Source organism: Strongylocentrotus purpuratus, unplaced genomic scaffold (genome assembly GCF_000002235.5).
Source record: "Strongylocentrotus purpuratus isolate Spur 01 unplaced genomic scaffold, Spur_5.0 spur5_scaffold_4, whole genome shotgun sequence".
Classification (NCBI taxonomy): Eukaryota; Metazoa; Echinodermata; class Echinoidea; order Camarodonta; family Strongylocentrotidae; genus Strongylocentrotus; species Strongylocentrotus purpuratus.
In genome coordinates, this window is record NW_022145610.1 from 26,685,102 (window position 1) to 26,704,956 (window position 19,855).

At 33.6% G+C, this 19,855-nt stretch overlaps 1 long non-coding RNA gene across 1 annotated transcript; it reads right to left on the minus strand.

Moving 5' to 3' along the window:
• Positions 1–1,272: 1,272 nt before the first annotated feature.
• Positions 1,273–2,868, minus strand: LOC105447527. Its single transcript, XR_974116.1, has 3 exons — positions 2,822–2,868; positions 1,536–1,589; positions 1,273–1,323 (listed from the first exon to the last, which is right to left on the minus strand). It is a non-coding gene; the product is annotated as an uncharacterized LOC105447527 (long non-coding RNA).
• Between the last annotated feature and the right edge of the window lie 16,987 nt (positions 2,869–19,855).

Here is a 19,855-nt window from a genome sequence, read left to right on the forward strand (position 1 = left end):
AGATCTCAAATGTTGTTAGTTCAGCATCATTCCATATTCACAATATTTGGAGGATCAGAAAGTATGTGAATCAGAAACCCACTGAGCAGATTGTTCATTCCTTTATTACATGTCGCTTGGATATGTGTAATTCATTGAATATTGGCCTTCCTCAAAATCAAATAGCCCGTCTGCAACGAGTTCAGAACATGGCAGCTCGGCTCGTCACTCTCCGCAGTAGATCAGACAGTATTTCAGATATATTAAAATCTCTTCATTGGTTATCAGTCTCAAAAAGAATTATGTATAAAGCTGTTACTCATTACTTACAAAACACTTCTTCATTCTTCACCCCATTACTTGTATCAGATTTTGAAACCGTACACTCCTCAACGGAATTTACGTTCAGGTTCACAGCTCCAGTTATGTACACCCAAAACCAATATGGGGGGACAGGGCTTTTGCTAACGTTGCACCCAAATTATGGAACACTTTATCATTAGAAATAAGACAATCGTCATCAATTGAAATATCTAAGAAGAAACTTAAGCACCATTTGTTTATGTCGTAGTTTTTAATATTGTATAATTATTTTGATGTTGTACAAGAGCGCCTTGAGCAGTCTTTTAGAATGGATATGTGCGCTTTATAAGTTGACATTATTATTATTAGTATTATCATTATTGCAATATTCAATGATCGTTGTCACGGTTGAAATGGAGTCTCAAGGTCAAGACATTAATTTAACTGTAAAACAATGTTTCTTGACTATAATCGACCGATTGGCTTTTCCGTTTGGAAATTATATATCACAACTACATATTCTGAGATTTTCATGGTCGCAGCTACCGTTGTATGGCCGTAGGCGCTATTTGAAATTTTGATATTCCATTTTTTCAAAAGCAGAAGTGTTTTAGGAGCTAAATTTTCTAGTGGTTATAATACATTTACATGGGCATCCAAATTTACCAAAACTTTGTATTACCTTTATCAAGTAAATTTCAATATCCATTTTCGAAAAGAACATTATGAGCCCCATTCCCAATCGTAATAGTTTAGCAACTTTAAAGAAAAATAACATTCCATTATCACCGGTCGTGATTTCCTCTTTTGTCATCAGCATATGTCTTTAAAGTTTAGAATAGCAACTTCATAATTTCACGGTGACCTCTGCTCTCAAAGGCACAATTCGACTTATAAATACACATTGTCAATTCATACTCATATAATTCACTTTATCATTAAGAAATCATGTTGCTTTGGCGATTTTAATATAATTTAAATTTGACTCACCTGTTGTTTGGGGGGAGGTATGCGCTTCTGTGCCATAAGAAGGTGTCGTTACTGTCAATTCATGTGAGAAGGAAGTAAAAACGAGGTTGAGAATAGACTATTTTTGTAAATGCACATGTCTTTATTTATTGCCTCGTTACAAAATTATTTCAATCAGAATGCACAATGCATATAATACGTGTTGACCACGTGTTTGACATACCTAGCAACAACTTACGCATGCTATTCGCAGTCTAACAAATATAAATATATATTTTACTTACCTTTTGAGTATGGAGTGGTATCGTCCGTAACGATAGCAGTAAACGGAACTAGTTCTTGGTGAAATAGTGGGGCGATAGAGAGAGAGATAGATCAATGAAAATATATTTTGCATTTTAAAAGCTCCAACTTTGTTATCGCAAACATGCTAGGTTTGTAAAAATCATTTTAAAGTCTTTTAGATCTCATTGTCACTGCTATATTGATCAATGACAAGTTGCATCATACAAAAGCAGATATTACAACTTACAATTTCTACAACTACAACAACTATAGTTGAAGTAATATGAAGAGTAGTAGGATAGTAGTAGTAGTAGTAATTTGATATGATTTAAATTATTTTCTTCAGCACTTCATATACATGTTTACAATCAATAATAATAATGATTATTATGATTTTTACGTGACAATAACAAGAGAAATAACAAAATTAAAAAAATAATTATAATAATGATAACAAAATAATAATAATAATAATAATAACAATGATAATAATAATAACAATAATAATAATTTGAAAAATAATAATAATATCAACAGGTATGATAAATAGGTATACTGGTACAACATTGTACTCAACGCTTGGTATAAACAAAAAGCATATTCTACACTCCTTTGAGTTTAGCAACCGATCGACGATTGAACAATCAAAATGTACAATACATATCTTGTGATTGGGTTGCACACAACGACTGATTACAAGAAACAATCGACCGCGTACTTATCTTTGAGTTACAGGGCCCCTAGTATTCCAGAACCCTGGATTTTAATCCTGCATACAATCACAGTGGCGGATCCAGGATTACCCAGTAAGGGGGGGGGGCGGAAATTGGAAAATCGCGCAGACCGTTATTTTCGCTCAACAGAGGGGGTGGGGGGGGGGGTAGTGAGCACTACAAACAAAATAGTTTTTTCCCTTCTTGACTCAACACCCCCCCCCCCCTCCCGTGAGCAAAAAAAAAGGAAAAGGTAAATTTGTGGTTCCCATCTTTAAAAAATACTTTTTGGGCAAGGGGTGGAGGCCGGGCCCGTCGCCCCTCCCCGTGAATTCGCGCCTGTACAATTGTGGACGTTATTCTGTATATGGGGACTACTACTTCCACATATATTAAGGCTACTTTATAATTTCATTCTATACATGCACTCAGTTTCAGGATAATTGAAAATTGGGAATGTAAAAGGCAATTGATTGCTTGAATCTGCCAAGACATGCCAAATGATGCTACTGTTCAAATGAATGTGAAAATAAAATAAAATATATTTTCATTAAAACTGAAAGAAGATCTACCTGTTTGGTCAGCGGTGGTCTCCGGAATCGTACTCAATGAATTATCTAAAATTTGATAAGAAAAAAAAATACATAATTATATATAAAAACACTAATGTAATATATTATTATTGAAAATACTGTCAGACTTGTTCAGACATGAAATAATTTGACTTTTGTCGGTTGAATAATCATAGGAGATAACGCAAAATGTAGATTAGATACTGAATAGATACTGAAATGAACTCAATGACGTATAAACAATACAGGTATTGACAAAGTAAGTATTATGATAATACATAAAGACGGTAAGCAATCACCCGGTACGAGAATTGCAAATAAAAATCACCTCGTGAGTTTTTTTCTTTTCTTCGACCCATTGTTTTTGATAAATGCCAGACAAGGCTAACAATAAATTATCTTTGAAAGATGCTCTTTGAAATCACAATATAAACATTTGAATTACGACTTATATAATATTTGTATTTATTGTGTTTAAAAGGCTAACAAAATGGTAAAAGCTAATGACATATAATTTTTTTAGATCTTTTCTGTTTTTCCATTTAATTTGACATTCATATGAACAAATTTAATCAATGTTTAAATATGTTTAAAGGCATTGTCACGATTAGAGATATAAAGTATATGTTTTCATACAAATATATCTATCCGTTTTATCTGTGGTTGTGCCCAGAACCGAAGTCAAATCATGTGAAAAATGAGGAGTGACCGAGAGTAATGTAACGAGAAAGACAAATTATTAAAAGCATTATAAACATACATGGAGCAAAAAATGTATTGCTTTCCGACAACACCCACATAAACACATACACACGTTCATGTATACACGTACGTCAAAAAAGTACTATCAGAGGATCTTCATAAATGTCCAGCAAATGCTAAATGAAGTAAATATCGATATTAATTTTGGATAAGAACATTATGAGCCCCACTGACTCTTAACCAAGGTACAACAAAAAGTAAATAAAATATCATCATGGCTATTTATGATAATGTTATTTTCATTTTTTCAACATATCAACACAGCAATGTCTGTACATTTTGAATAGCACCTTCATTATGTTTGAGGGAAAATCTATTTTGAAGGCACAATTCGACTTCATGAATACACATTGTCAATTCATATTTAATAGAGTAGTAGTAGTACTACTGTCATACTATTGCTACTACTACTAGTTAAGTAGCATTAAATTGATTTGATTTATTCTCTTATGCAATCTAAATAAAATTGTTAACATTTTTCGGTAATATAACGAACATAAAATACAAAAAAAAATGTATGACAATAAACAAGAAACAAGCAAATGTACTTTATTACAATTGAAGAAAAACTAACGGGTAAATGTTTTAGCTATCATATTTCATCAAACTTTATGAGAAGAAGAAAAATGAAGACGGACTGTCAATTTACCTCCAATAAGTATTTGTTTATTTCGATAAGCCTTTGCAAAAACAAACGCAAAAAACAAATAATGTAAGCAAGCACTGGTCTTAAGAGGAATATGGTTGAGAGAAAAAAAAATACTGTTTACTTCCCAGTAACTGCTACACCGAAATATGTTAGGATAAGGGAGAAGCTTATAGGAAATTGGTTTTTGATATTTAACATATTCAATTAATTGTTCCGACAAAGATTTTCAGCTAATTTTGTAAAGGTTACCTGGAGGTCCGGTTCGCCATGGCGTAGTACCAGATGCAGTACATATCTGGAAAGTAACACATACAAACTCCGATTTTGTATGCTAATTGAAAGCGTATTAAAAAAGAAAAAAGTTTTACTATATAATGATGAGAATTTGAATGAAATCAGACCTGTTTTAAGAGATAAGGAGAACAAAAATTATTATGTTTTTTTTTTTTTTAAAGAGCAAATAGTTTAGAATATAAGAACTTCTTTATATTTGCACGGCGCCCGTACTATGAATTCCACAAAGTATCATTTGTAATAGGATATAAATAATAGATTTATATCCGTTTACCGACAACGACCCTGCTATCTTATTAGTCATATTGCAAAGTACATACATTAGTTTTTTCTAGGTCAAACAAACAGTATAGCTTGATTGACCAAACAATAAGTAATGTATTCCCCTCTCAGTGAAGTTAGCACCTGGCAACAAAAACGTGGGATTGTTAATTTTTGACAGAGTGATAAAATATTCTTTGGTTTTTTAGTATATCATTTTAATTGTGTGCCTGTCTGAATAGGCTTTTAATGTATTGTAACCAAATTCAATGAATACGTCTTTGTGAAGTGCAAAATACAAATTATTTCATTTACCTTTTTAATACAAATAATTGTATCTCAATAGTCATAATTCAAATTGCATACAGTATTTGTTGCTAGGTAGGACAAACATTATGATAGTGGCTTGCCCTACCTAACAACATATCATATATGCAGTTCGCAATTTGACTTTTGAAATACAATTATCCTTAACAGGTGAATTACATTATTTGTATTGAGGCATTTCACCAAGACGTATGCATAATTACGTTACAACATGAAATCGGCCTATTGCATATAGAACCTAAACAATAACAGATTACGTAATGGTGCAATATGCAACAAATGTCAGAATCCAAATGACCTGACTAAAATGTATAAAGTTTTTTTCAGGGAGGTAATAAAGAATGAATGGAAACCCTTGTTATTTATTCAAACGCATGCGTGAGTTCTAAACCGTAACTATGGGATGTGTAACATTCCGCTTGGCTTTGAAGTTCCATGCTCCGAGCCGCTCTTCCACTGTGGGGAATTTCGGAGGCCAGCACCATGCAGTTTCACATTTATTACAAAATATTCAATTACCGGCAAAATTTCAGTGTTAATTATAAACTTTATATGGGGGTTGTATTGGAAATAGTGCATAAAACAATTGTTCTAATTTAGTACTCCGCCCTTCCTATAATTTGTGTGCCAGAGTTAGTAAAAGAAAAATTAGATCCTGACAACAACTCAATATTTTAGGATAATGCACTTAATATTTCCGCACGTTTTAATGTCCCGTCATTTAATCCATGATTTACGATCTTCGATAACTTTAAGTTTGCCAATGCGTGTTTTTGTTTGTTCTTTTGTATATACTTTTTCAGTAAGAAAAAAGATGAAATTAAACAAGTTTGTGTTCGCTTGTTCTACTCATTACACTTTCAACAATTGATGAGAAATTATTGAAAGGGACAGCGAACATTTGCTGGGATACCATTTTCTGATGTAGGAATTTAAATCCTGATATTTCATGCGCTCTTTTATCTCACCACCTGGTCAACAGTTACAGATTAGCGCATTACTTTTCGGCGGTTTGGAGCATGGGGTCATCTTTATCATTTCCCTGTTTTTTGTAGAAGGTTGAGTTGAGCTTGAGATTATTTATACACGGTTAAAGCCCGAAACAGTTTGCAGACTGGTTTCAATCATGGCCGTGTTGGTAAAAAGCAATATAATCATGACATATAAACAAAAGCAATAAAACACTGACAAATTTACAAACATAAAACAACAATATATAGAAAAAGACTAAACACACTGTAATAATTAAAACTATATTGAAAGGCCTACAAGATAAACAATTGAAATAAGTTATAAACATAAAAAATCTGCTCGTAAATATAAATGGTAAAAACAAAACGAAGTATAACAAGTTAATAATAAAAAAAGTTAAGAACATATTTATGTATTTATGTTGAATATTAAATAAGTAAAACTTTAAAACAAAAACAAATAAAAACACAAATATATGTAAAAGTTATATATTACTAACACATATATGCCTATGGCGTTTATTATACTTTATTACCCTCATCGATTCGTAATTTACAAACATTACAAATGACTTTCAGGTCTCCGAGCCTTTTAAAGGGGAAAGCTATCTTGCTTTGTAATGTTTGCACTCTTTTTATGAGTATTGAGGGGACAAATGTATACTGACCTCCCTTTGTTTGAAGGATGCTAGTCTCCTTTTTCTCATTACATATTACTATTTCCAAAATTAACCCAACAAAAAAATGAGAATGAAAAGTGTACGATTTTTTTAAAATTAGGTTTTCATCGAGAGTCCTGTGAGCGTTTTGTCCAGTTAAAGCTGCCTTTTTGAGTTTACCAGCCACTACTGGTGACAACGAAATCTCTTTATATGAGTTTTTTAATCATGATTTCTGTTAATGTTGGTGTTGCTTTGGGTAGTGCTCTTCAATACACTTCGGTATTCTTCTTTGAATTCCACTTTTAATTGTAAACATTGGCTCTAGTATTTCAAAGGGTCTGGAGAGGATTTGTTGTTGCTTTTGTTTTGGCCACCATCCTGTTGCCCATGGCTTGCCGGGTGTATCTCTCTGGTTTTTGTTTTTCCCTTTTTTTTTCCTTCGTATTTAGGCCTTATATTGAAAAAATCTTCCAAAGATAGTTCATCGCTTTTTTGGCCATGATACTCTTCTCTGATGCAGGATGACATTAATTTTATTTCAATAAATTGTCACGGCTCGGCAAATGATAGGAAAGAAAAGACGTTTTGTTATATTTGAAATTTAAACAATATGACACTCATTTTACCCCTGACACAGAAACAGTAATATATCGGGAGTGGGAGGCATTTCCCCCTCGTTTAATACATCTACTTTTAGCTCAGAGGAGTAGCAATTCTCTTTTAAGGAAACTATTCTGTCAAAAGTTTACAAATGCAAAATAGACAAAGGGGAAAACCTGGTAGTTTTAGATTTGACATTATATGATAATGACATTACACTGGCATTTTTATTTAGTCCGAACACTCATAATTCAGCCTTTTCCCCTTTTTCTTCATTAAAAAACGTATAAAAGAATTCGAAAATCCGCGTGTCATTATTAATTTATCTGCGGGACTAGGATTTAGTTCAGCATCAAACCCTTGATACTTTTTACATGTAAATAACCCTAGGGCGAAACAGCAACTTAAAAATATGAAGAAATAAAATAGATCTATGGAGAATTATATACCCTCTGAAAAGAAATTACACACTGTACCAGCCGAATCATTTTAAACAAGGAAGATTTAGGCTTCTGTTTTATATTCTCAGAACTGCTGTCATTAGTTCATAAATCTGATATTCTCTCTGGTTATCGAACATATTATTCATTAGTCCGTGTTAGCATGACACTAAAATACATTTAACGGGGTCCTGAAATTTTTACATTTGATGAATCTACATAAGAATAAAACATGATTTTTGATAGGCCGTTATAGACAATTTTCGGAATTTTTATTCGACGTTCAAATGATTATATCTGGCTTGAATCTATGGGGGAGAAAACAGGATATTACTGAAATACTCAGATGACCCTATTTTGACACTTAACGGTACAAAATAAGATTAACAAAGTGCACTGAACATATTGTCTAACCTTAAAACAAATATTATGAAAACAAATGTGACATGGATTTAGACAAATGGAGCCTGCAAAAAACAATAACTACCAGAACACAAACTAAATTGAGTATTCGGAGGTTATTTGAGATACTTAGGAATCGACTTTTTTCGGTGAATTTATTTAAGATAGTCGAATATAATTATTGCGAAAGAAAAAATGACATGAAACGTTAAATTATTTCATGGTCTAAAAGAACCTTAAGGGTGCTGGGGTAGGGGGATTAATTGTAGTTAAAAATTTGTTGGTATCAAAACTGATTTATTTACTCTTTTCACTTCAAGAGCCCAATTCGCATATTATCATAGACATATATCGTTTTTTAAGCATTAACAATCATGATCAAATCAGTAGAGAGCATTTGTGACAATCATATGATAAAGGTGAGGTTAAGATGATTGGTGTAAACTGTTTTTCCCCCTATTTATCAGTCCTTAAAAAAGTAAAATAATGTAAAGGGCTAACAAAGTTTATTTAAACTAATATATACAGATTAGCTTTTAGTGGGGTTCATACTGTCCAATTCCATGTCAGTCAATAAAGTTTACCAACACGAGGTGGTTTCAAATCTATAATATTATATAATTATGAAAGAAAATTGTTGAGATTTGGTGTAGTAGCTGATAAGAAATGTACCTTTTGTAATACCGAAGAAGAATCTATCTTACACTACCTTTTTTTATTTTGTCACTATTGATACAGCTAAAGTATGGTCGAAAATTGGATATTGAGTATTTCGTAATATTGGGGAAAGGTTTAAACTTACTAATCAAAATAAATTGGTTGGACTTTGCGGTCACAATATTGATGCACTTAACTATATTTTAATGGTTCCAAGGCGAGAAATATTCCCTGCTTAATATCGAAATCAACTACCTTCATTTAACAAATGTTATCAGCTGATTAATGTTGATAAATTGAAAGAATACATAATATAAAAACGAATCTCAAAGAAATTAATTTAAAAAAAATGGTTCCATTTTAGAAAATGTTTTGAGAGTGTTGGCAGCGTGTCAACATACAAGTGATCACATATGTACTGAAATATCCATTTTGTCATCTTTGTATTTCTCTGCCACAAAGTTTTGGGCCGTGATGATCATGATCGTTATTTTAGCCATTATATTATATCGATATGATTATTTGATTATTAATATATTATTTGTGGATATAAAGAGTGGCTTTGTCGATTTGTTTAGATTTTTTTTTTTTTTTTTTTATAGATAAAGGACCTGTGGAAGAGGGAAATTTTGAAAAGACGTTTTTGTATTCAGTCAATTTGCGCTTTGACTACTGAAATATACTTTTTATACGGGCGAATGAAATAATTCGTAACAAGTCACAAAAGTGTGCATTACATTTAATTGCATGAAGAAAAACTGCCAATAGATCGTAATCTAGCCAAACTTAATGTATACGTATTTGTGAAGTGCCCAATACTAATATGTCATTCAACTGATAGCTCAGTCGGTAGAGCAGTGGTCTCGTAATCCGGTGACCCGGGTTCGAAACCAACGCGATGCGCTAGTGCCCTTTGGTAAGGCATTAATCTTCATTACCAGGTCCCTCGGAGAGGACCTAAAGCCGTCGGCCGTCTGGTTGCTTACTTACAAGCATTAATGCTTTCTTAGCAGTCAGGTAAAATAACCACCACCACCAAAGTACAAACTGTAATAAATAATTGTACTTTAATACACAGAATGCAAAATGCATAAAAGGATATACGTGTTGATAAGTGGGACAAGCCATAATTTGTGTCCTACCTGCATGGCAACAACTAATGTAAAATGCAGTTCGCATTCTGACAATTGAAATACAATTATTATTCGTGAGAGATGAAAGACAAAATTCGTATCGTGGCTTCACAAAGACGTATGCATTAAATGTTCTTACATTATGAAAATGGTCCATTTAGTATAAAAAGTACAAGCCAACTTACCAATGATAAAATCAACCACACATTTAGATCCATCTTGCTATTTCTACGTCGCTAGTTGATCTGAAGGGTGCGTCTGAATCGTGAGTTTACATAATCATATTTTTTGATATAGCACAATCTATTGTTCTGTTTCCATATCACGTTGACGTGCTCTATTGGCTGATACAGATCATACAGATTCACCATCTGAATCGTGTTAAAATGCTAAAGGTCAAAGGTGCCCTCTGATTATTTTATCCGACGGGCCAGAAATATGCCTACAAGTATTCGATTTGTCTAATTATACATTTCATAACGAATGTTTTTAGACAATTCAAAACGTTCGGAGATGGACGTTAGTTCGAAGCTTCGATTTTTGCAACTGAATGTCCCGAAACAGAAGTTTGGTAATGATGAACACATATGTCGATACCAGGGCAAGGACTTGTAACGATCACTCACGCAAGTTCGTTGAAAAACAATTTCGTTGAAAAACAATTGTAAAATACAAACAGTGATGGTATTTGACGCGAATGTTAACAAAATGAATGCAAATGGTCCCTGAGAAGAGACTTAATGTTTCTCCGGCAACGGTTTCGGGCCCCTTCGCAAAATGTCGACTATATCTGAAAGTCAGTAACCGGACCCCCCCCCCCCCCCTTTCCGCCCACCAAACGAACTGACGATAACCAAGATTACATTAAAACTTTTTTAAAAAAATTAAAAAAAACCTCATATCTAGTCTCAATATCAAGCCTTTGTTTTTTAAGTGGTAAAAAACTTGTGGTTAAGAAAGTACGAAACGATATAGAAACATCGCATTTCATGTTATGATTTTTTTTTTTATGCTCGTGTATGTTTGTACTGATTTTAAATCAATAAACACATGAATAAAATTAATGATAATTTTTAAATAGTAAGAACAGATATATAAACACTGAATTTTTATGTTATTTCCATTTCAGACCACCATTTTATACTTGTTTAGAAATATTTGTTTGGTACTTTTAATTTTTAGATTTGTTTATAATGCTCATGTGTGTTTCATATTGATTTGTAATCAATAAACACATTAATAAAAATAATAACAATTTTTTAAAAGTACGTCAAGAGTAACATCACGTAATTGCAAAAGCGTGAGTTTTCGTGATTTACCCTTCTGTAAAAAAAGTGTCAATCCTACACTTTGTAGATTAGATAGCCTGTGTGTCTACGAATATGCTCAACACGTGATTACGAGAGTGAACGCTACAAGCCCGGGGCAAGGAGTTCATTGTGAAAATAAAATATTTTTCCAATTTGTAATTTTTTAGTGTAATGTTTTTTTTTCTCCATAGATTCGTTATTCATTTCCTAAAGGTTACTACTTTCGAATTAAGGTTCATACTTTTCAAAGAGAAGTTGTATACACAGCATTGAAGTCATTTTATTTTTTATGAAGTTAAGAACCTTCCCAATATTGTCTAAATTTCGAATCCTATTTTATTTCTTTTAATTGATCCTTGTTCCATTTTGGACTATATACAAAAATTCGACACTCCAAATATTCAATGAACAAACCTTCACATAAACGAATCTTCAAAATTATAGTGAACCTTTGGGTTATAGTGGACCTCTTGAATAAACGAACCTTTAATAAAGATATAAAGTCATGTATTTTCTCGTTAGGTTTAATTTTCTTCTTATTGTATTCTCATAGTCCTTATATGAACCCAACTTTTAATTCATGTGATTTTTCAATTTAACTTACTCAGCACCAAGTACTGCACCAGAATTTATCCAAATATAATATGTCGACCAGGAAGCAAATCAAATGTAAACATCTTGTCCGAAAAACAAGAACAGAGCCAAACCATCGTGGATTTTCAAAAATTCATCTTCAGTTTCGTTTTTCCTCCAACTAGCTAGAAAACATACGCTATAGGTAGAGAAAATCAACCCAGGGGGATGTTTCATAAAGCTGTTCGTAAAGTTACGCATGACTTTACGAATGACTTAAATATGAAGAGCCAAATGGGATGCTCAATCTTTTTTTAACTGCATCAACTTAATTTGAACTGTGCAGTTGTAGATTAACATTCTATTATAACGAATATTTTTAATGCAAAGTATATTTTTTGCAATAATTTGATTGAGGTTATTGGAAATACAGTCACTCTTTTTTAAAACATCAGGAAAAACTTTGGGCATCCTATCTGGCACTTCATATTCAAGTTGTTCGTAAATTCATGCGTAACTTTACGAACAGCTTTAAGTGAACCCCCTCCCCCCCCCCCCCGAGGCGAATTCGATCTTATGATTTTAAATGGTTCTAGGAAATTTACCCCATGGATAACTACCCCCAAGAAAATTACCCTTCGAGGACAATTACCCCAGCACTGATAATTACTTACCCCCTGAAAATTGTCCCCTTGGACAATCACACCCCCCCCCCCGAGGAAAATTACCCCCTGAAAATAAAAATCTGCTTAAATTGAAACCAACTTATTATCAGGGTATACTTTCCCTTAAAAAAACAAGAAGAGTGTGGTAATTTTCGGGGGGGGGGGGGGTAATTGTCCTCGGGAAGGATGTGCTTGCTTGTTTGTCCTTGCAGAGGGTAATTTTCCTAGAGGGTAATTTTTAGGGATGGGGGCGATTGTCTTTGGGGGGTAATTATCATTGGGGTGATTTCCTAGGGGTTATTGTCCTTGGGGGATTGTTCTGATACGATTTTAAATACAAGACAACTAAGCTAGATTTTGTGAACGGGGAGGGAGGGAGGATACCTCGACCTGCATCCCATATTCCTTCCTCCCGCTTCAAAAGTTGTCTTAATACCATATATAACAGAAGCAAATAATTTTAAAACGAGTCTCAATGTACTAAATGGAATGAAAGATAGCTACGGGGTTTGTTTACCATGTTTACCTCATTTTTCCTTATTCTGACTGCGAAGTAGAAGTGTATTGCAATTGACGCGCGAACTACATATGCTCAAATTATCTGGTCACATATACCCTCTGGAGATAGCTCGAATTGGCATTCATAACGAAATCTTCAATTTTGTGGATAATGGACTTTCTTACGGACAGGACTCAAAGAGTTAAAGTACAAGGGGTTTTATCTGATTCGATATCTATCAATACTGGTGCTCGTCAAGTATGTGTGCGTTCTGCTATTTTATATATTTTTTATACTAATGATTTTATGTCTATAGTATTAACGGTGTTCGCTTTTCCAAATATGCAGATGATACTGCAATTTTGGGGATGATCAGAGGTGATTAAAATAACTATCGTTCACTACTTTATAGAGCAGTTTATTAAATTGTGTGATGATAATAACCTTCAACTAAATCAGTCCAAAACGAAAGAAATCATTGTTGACTTTAGAATTGATATACAACAACACGAACCAGTGAACATCAAAGATGAAAACATCGAAATTGTCCCAAAATACAAATATCTGGGCACAACGATCGATAATAAACTTACCTGGCATGATTAGTGTACGTCCATTGTGGCAAGGGCTCAAACTAGAATGTTCTATTTTAGGAAACTGAGCTCTCTACATATTGATAGACCTATCTTAAGTTTCTTATCCATTGTCGAGAGTATTTTTCTTTTCAATTGTGCTGTTTGGTTCGGGGCATGAGGAAGGATGAATTTAGGACAATGGAAAGTGTAGTTAGAGGCCCCCCCCCCCCCCCCACTACGAGAACGGACGGACGCCATGCGTGTTACCAAAATGTCCTTTTCGTAACAAAGGAAAAAGGTCGACCCGTATTGACTTTACACATCGGACTTTTGCTGAAAAGGGGGGTCGCTTGAATCACGCATATGCGTACCCTAAATAACACTGAGTGGGGGGGGGGGGGGTTAAGAGGGCGAGTAAAATAACAGGAAAAGGCGAAACTTGGCAGAAGAATGCAAGGCACGAATCCTCCAAAAAGCTAAACAGATCATTGCAAATGAGAATCTCAATCTAACTTACTTATATGAATTAGTACGGTCAGGAAGGAGAATGCGCTCATTGAAATGTCGGACAGGCCGATATTTGGGCCTCTATGTTCCATACTCCGTTCGTTTGTACATGAACCTATTACGGATGGACATTCAACGTGATTCTTTCTTTGATCCAATGATAGTCGCCGCCTTCTGATTATGTGCATCTTAATGAAAACATTCAGCTGTTTCAACAATAATGACTGCGTAAGCATTTTCGGTCATTGACAAAGGAGCAGTTTCCCTCTCTTGGGTTTTATTTGGATAGTGTGCTCTGTAAAGCAGGGCTCCCACTTAGCCGAGTTGGAACCTCGAGTTGTGGCGAGCTGGCGCAATCTTATGGCAAGCCGTTTTATTATTAATTGATATCAAGAAATAATTTTACGTTGTAAAGCAATGGTAATTCTTGATATCAAGAATTCGATTTCGTAATATCAGGAATTCGATTTCGTGAAATCAAGAATTGAATTTTTGATATCAAGAAATATGTTTTAATGATAAAAATGCTTGCCATAAGAGCGCGCCAGCTCGCCACAACTCGGGGCTCCAACTCGGCTAAGTAGGAGCCCTGCTATGAGTGTGTCTTAAATGAAAGCATCCCCAATGGGGAGCAGCAAAGTTGAAAAGCAGACGATTTTGGTGATATGAAATGTATTATTACTGATTCACAAACTTTCGCACACACCTATGACCTTATAAAACAATTAGAAGGCCATGATCTGTATCAGCCCTGTGCGTTGTAACGCTGGAATATTATGAGTAAATAGGGAGAAACGGGATTTATAATCACAACCAAAAAATCCAAAAATAACCTCTATCTTGTAATATCAACATGTTTTTCAAAATAAAATACATGTACAGTACACGGAACAACGATTTCCGATTATGAGCCAGAACTGCGCATCTATTTTCCATGATTTAGGCGAGTTATTATCTTCTGCGCATGTAGATAAACATGTGTAAAATCACTATCTTTATTTGCCCCGGCTTTTTGGCGGTGACCATCATGAGATCAAAGTGAAGAAACATGTAGGGAATGTTATTGAGACGACATTGACAGAGACAATCACAATGAATTCGTTAAGAAAACGATGAATGTCCATCTGTAATAGGTCCATGGTTTGTACAATCAAATAGAGTGAGGAGCATGTGGGCCCAATTCGGCTTGGTGGGGTTTACCTTCCTTCCTTCCTTCCTTCACACTGCTGTTCTATCCTTTTCACCATTTTCAATGTGTGATACTAGAATATAAGATTTTGTTATTTTGATGGTTCTTCTATGACTATAAACACAACGATATAGTTTCTCATATATGTATTTGTACAATGTGTGACCAACACAAATTTCCATTTATCCTTTTAAATTTGGATGAATAAAAAGAATTAAATGGAATTGAATTGGAATACTCGCTTTGTTTTCATGGATGCCGATGAAGGAACAGATTCGTAATATTCTATACATTTAAAGGGGTGTAATTTTCCTTGGGCTACTAAAACAAGAGATCGACAGCTCACATTGGCCCGAATTCACAAAGCAAGGTTTGAGGTCAAACCTCCTTTTGTTTCGCCAAACCTCCTTTTGTTATTTACAAACCAGGTTTGTAAATAACAAAAGGAGGTTTGGCGAAACAAAAGGAGGTTTGACCTCAAACCAGTTTGTAAATAACAAAAGGAGGTTTGGCGAAACAAAAGGAGGTTTGACCTCAAACCTTGGTCTGAGCTCAAACCTTGCTTTGTGAATTCGGGCCATTATGTTCATAGACCTTTTATCTTCGTTCGCTTGAGAAATGCAACTGACAGAATAGTTGAAAAGGCTCACTGTTTCTGTATTGGGATATGAGACCCTCTAATTAACTCTAATTCAGTTGTTTCGTACAATTTCGATGTTCTATAGTCTGAAAATCCACAAATTTTCTTTGGACTGGGAATGAAATTCCACCTCTCTCCCTCCTGAAAGTTATACATCGTTTGTCTCCTACCTTTGATCCAAACTTGCTTTTCTGTTTTGTTGTAACAGTGGTTTGAAGTTATTAGTTTGCAAAAAGGATTTTTATTTTTATTGAAAAGTTAATTTATTTTAAAATTCAAAATCGTTAATCATGTATGTAGGTTATCATGTAAGACAGCTAAGTTTGTTATTACTAATTATTTCAATTAATCATTAACAATGAGTCACTTTGAGAGGGTGACCAGTGCCATCGACATGACAAACACCTGGACAAAATGAAGTGCGAGTCATTGACAAAATAAATGGGAGTTTAACGAACAAAAGATACCTCATAATTATCTTGATTGGCCACGTAGCACACAATCCTGACTTATATTGGCCTTTTTGTTTTAGTTGAGAAAAAAGTGCCCAGCCAAATTTCAAATCAATTAAGATAAGGATTAATGACTTTGACTTGTTTGCTTTAAGTTATCTATTTAAACAATCGGGTATACACAGCATATTATTTGTATCAATATTTGTTAATCATTTTTGAGTGCGGAGCTTTCTGACATTTTGTCATGAACTAGTCTGACTCGTGGAGATAAGATTTGAATATACAAGCTTGTAAATACGGATCACCCATTTATGTTTGCCTTGATTCCTTAAAGGTATACTACATGAGAATAAAGATGAAAAGGATATATTTAATGTTCGTTCTGACATAGACAACGTTTGTATGAAACGACCAATTATCTTTAGTCGTGTCGAATTATCAATATACTTATTTGACCACTAATATTATGATTAAATCACTATTAAACTGATATCTAACCAGTAATAATGTACAGTCTTATTGGATTTGACGACAATTAAACAAAGCTAATTATTAGTATTAATATATAAAACATAGATTAATTGGAATGATTGCCCTAATTGTAAAATATCCTCAGATTTCGAATAACTGTTAATCTTACTTAACTCCTGTTAAACTTTCCTTTAAATGATTGATTGATTGATTGATTTTTATTCGACAAGCTTCCAACATACAACAATATACAATAATAACAGATAAAAAATAATTCAGCTTGAGCAGGATAACCCACGAAAGCTCGAGAGCTTATGTCCAGTGGGGTCCATTAAAGACATGTATAAAAAGTAATAAGTTAAAATAGTAATATTTACAGACAGATAACAAAAATAAAAGAATTACTTATTAAAGATAATAATAATAATAACAACATTAAACTGATGATAAAAATGATAATAAGTACAAGAAGAAAAGGAAGGATGAGAAGAAGAAGAAGAAGAAGAAGAGGAGGAGGAGAAAGGAAAATAATGATGAATTTTACGCGGAATTATGACCCCTGTTTAATTTGCAGAACCGTGAATTCTATTTCATTTTCGGAATTATTAACCTCGGAATATTGAACACTATTATTTGTACAGTTATTAAGCTTTAGATAAAATAATCTACGTATCAGATGATTAAGAATTCTTTAGGGGGAGGGCGTAATTTTTGCACTACCAAACGCTCCGATATAAAAATACGATAATTTTATGACAAAATAGTTTGTATCTTCTGGAGATAGATAAAGTGCATAATTATATACAGGTCTAGATGTAATGAATCTAATCTGGAAGCGCCGATTTGCCATTTCTGTCGGTTTTCATTTTGCTTATGTTTGCTGTCACCTTTTTAACAGTGTAAACTAATAAAATAATCTCTTGCCAATCAATCACTGAATTAAACACCAATCATACAAACCACTGCCAAAACTCACAAATCCTCTCTCCTAAGTCTCTAACTTATCATGCCAACGGAGCTCTAAATTAATACCTCTAACACAGTGTAAGTCCAGTCCAGCTCTGCATGAGTTTTATTCTATCAGGCTGTACATGTGCTTTATGTAGATTATATTCAAATGAAAAATACATTATCAACCAATAGCAAAATAGGATCTAAGAATAAAACTGAATATTCATAAGAAAAAGGAGAAGAGAACCATTGATAGAAGTGGAAATATGTAAATGAGAAGAGAACTTATCACCTGTTCTAGCTTTAAGAGTTGGTATGTGGTGGAGATGAATGGACGAAATGAATTTGCAAATGATGTGAAATGAATATATATGGAGAAGAGACTAGAGAAACAAATAGTTATTGTGACAAATACAAGTAGGGAATGAGTCTAATTTTAACTCTTTCAACAGTAATGTATTTAGAATATTTTCAAAACCTTAATCATTGTCTTTTAAAAAATACCAAATTTCTGAACCTTAATTGTTGTCTACCTTTGTTGTGCAAACGAACATATAGGGATTATAAACTTTGTGTATATATGATAACCAAGGTTTGCCCTCTTATAATTTTTCCATAAGACTTTCGACTTGATTGGTATTGTGTCATCTTAGTTGTTTTAAACAGAATCTCTAAGTGCTATTGGTTTATCCTGAATATGGAAAGAGAGGGCAAATAGACGAATTAGAACAATTAGAAACGTGACAGTAATAACATTTTCAATCTTATAAAGAATCAAAGTACAGTTATCTGAACAATATATAAAACGCTATGCTCTTAGCTTTTAACCTCAGTCTATACAAATGTAAAATTGGTGAATATGAGACTGACTCAACATCTCATATTTAGAGAGTGACATGGATATATGTTATATATATCTAAGTGCCCCTTTTCCTTCTGATCAGTGCCCCTTTTCCTTTTTTAATAAATGCTTCTTTCAATTAAGTTCCCCTGTTATTTTTGATAAGTCTCTCTTTTCCATTCTATATAACTGCTATTATAAAGAGAGGGTTCTAAATTTTTTACTTATTCAACACTTGGAAAATCTCTTTTACACTTTGGAACATACAGCCAATTACCTACTGAATGTATGGGCCCTAAACAGAATCTATATAGTGGCTAAATATATGAGCGGTGTAACTTTTCGACTAAAACACTTGTAACGGTTAGACAACATGTATAGGTAATCTAAACGCATGATTGATTAGTTGGGTAATAGTCTTAAGCAATGGTAACAAATAAAAGGCAAGTTGATGCTATTATTATGGATTATACACCATTCATGTACATAAGTGACATCATTCAGAGTTTAGAATTGACATTTGATAAATTAAAGCAATAAACTCCATATTACACATATCAACTGCACACCATGCTGTACAGGAATTTATATTGGCATAGCATCCTTAACACCACAAAATACAACACTACCATAATTACTACCTTCTTGGTACTATCAACAGTCATATACATGGAACCACTATGTTTCTTAAGGCTAAACAACCTAAATCACACAAATCAACCTAGTTATATCACAAACCATTAATAGAATGATGGTGACTGCAATAATGGCCTATAAAATGGACTGTACATATACTGTAAACATATTTTAGTACTGTAAACTATTGAGTATAGTTGGTCTAGCTAGCACAACAGAGTAGATATACACACTGGGAATAATAAGTTAAAGACACGTGAGTGTGCAGTGCACATAAATAATTAATATACAATATTAACGTTATTTACCTTCTACACATACAAAGGAGAAACATGTCAATGTAGTAACAGGAAGATCAACATCACGGACATGATTTTCTGTTTCATGTGCGTATTGTGAAAAGTTGTAGTGAGCACAATTTTTTTCTGTTTTGGCCCTTGAAAATCGCCCCCCCCCCCTTGAGCGCCAGGGGGTGGATGGGGGCATCTCCAAAAAGGGTACAATTAACGTGTTTTTACACTTTTTTCCACACTTGGATCCGCCACTGTCAAACTATATAAAAAC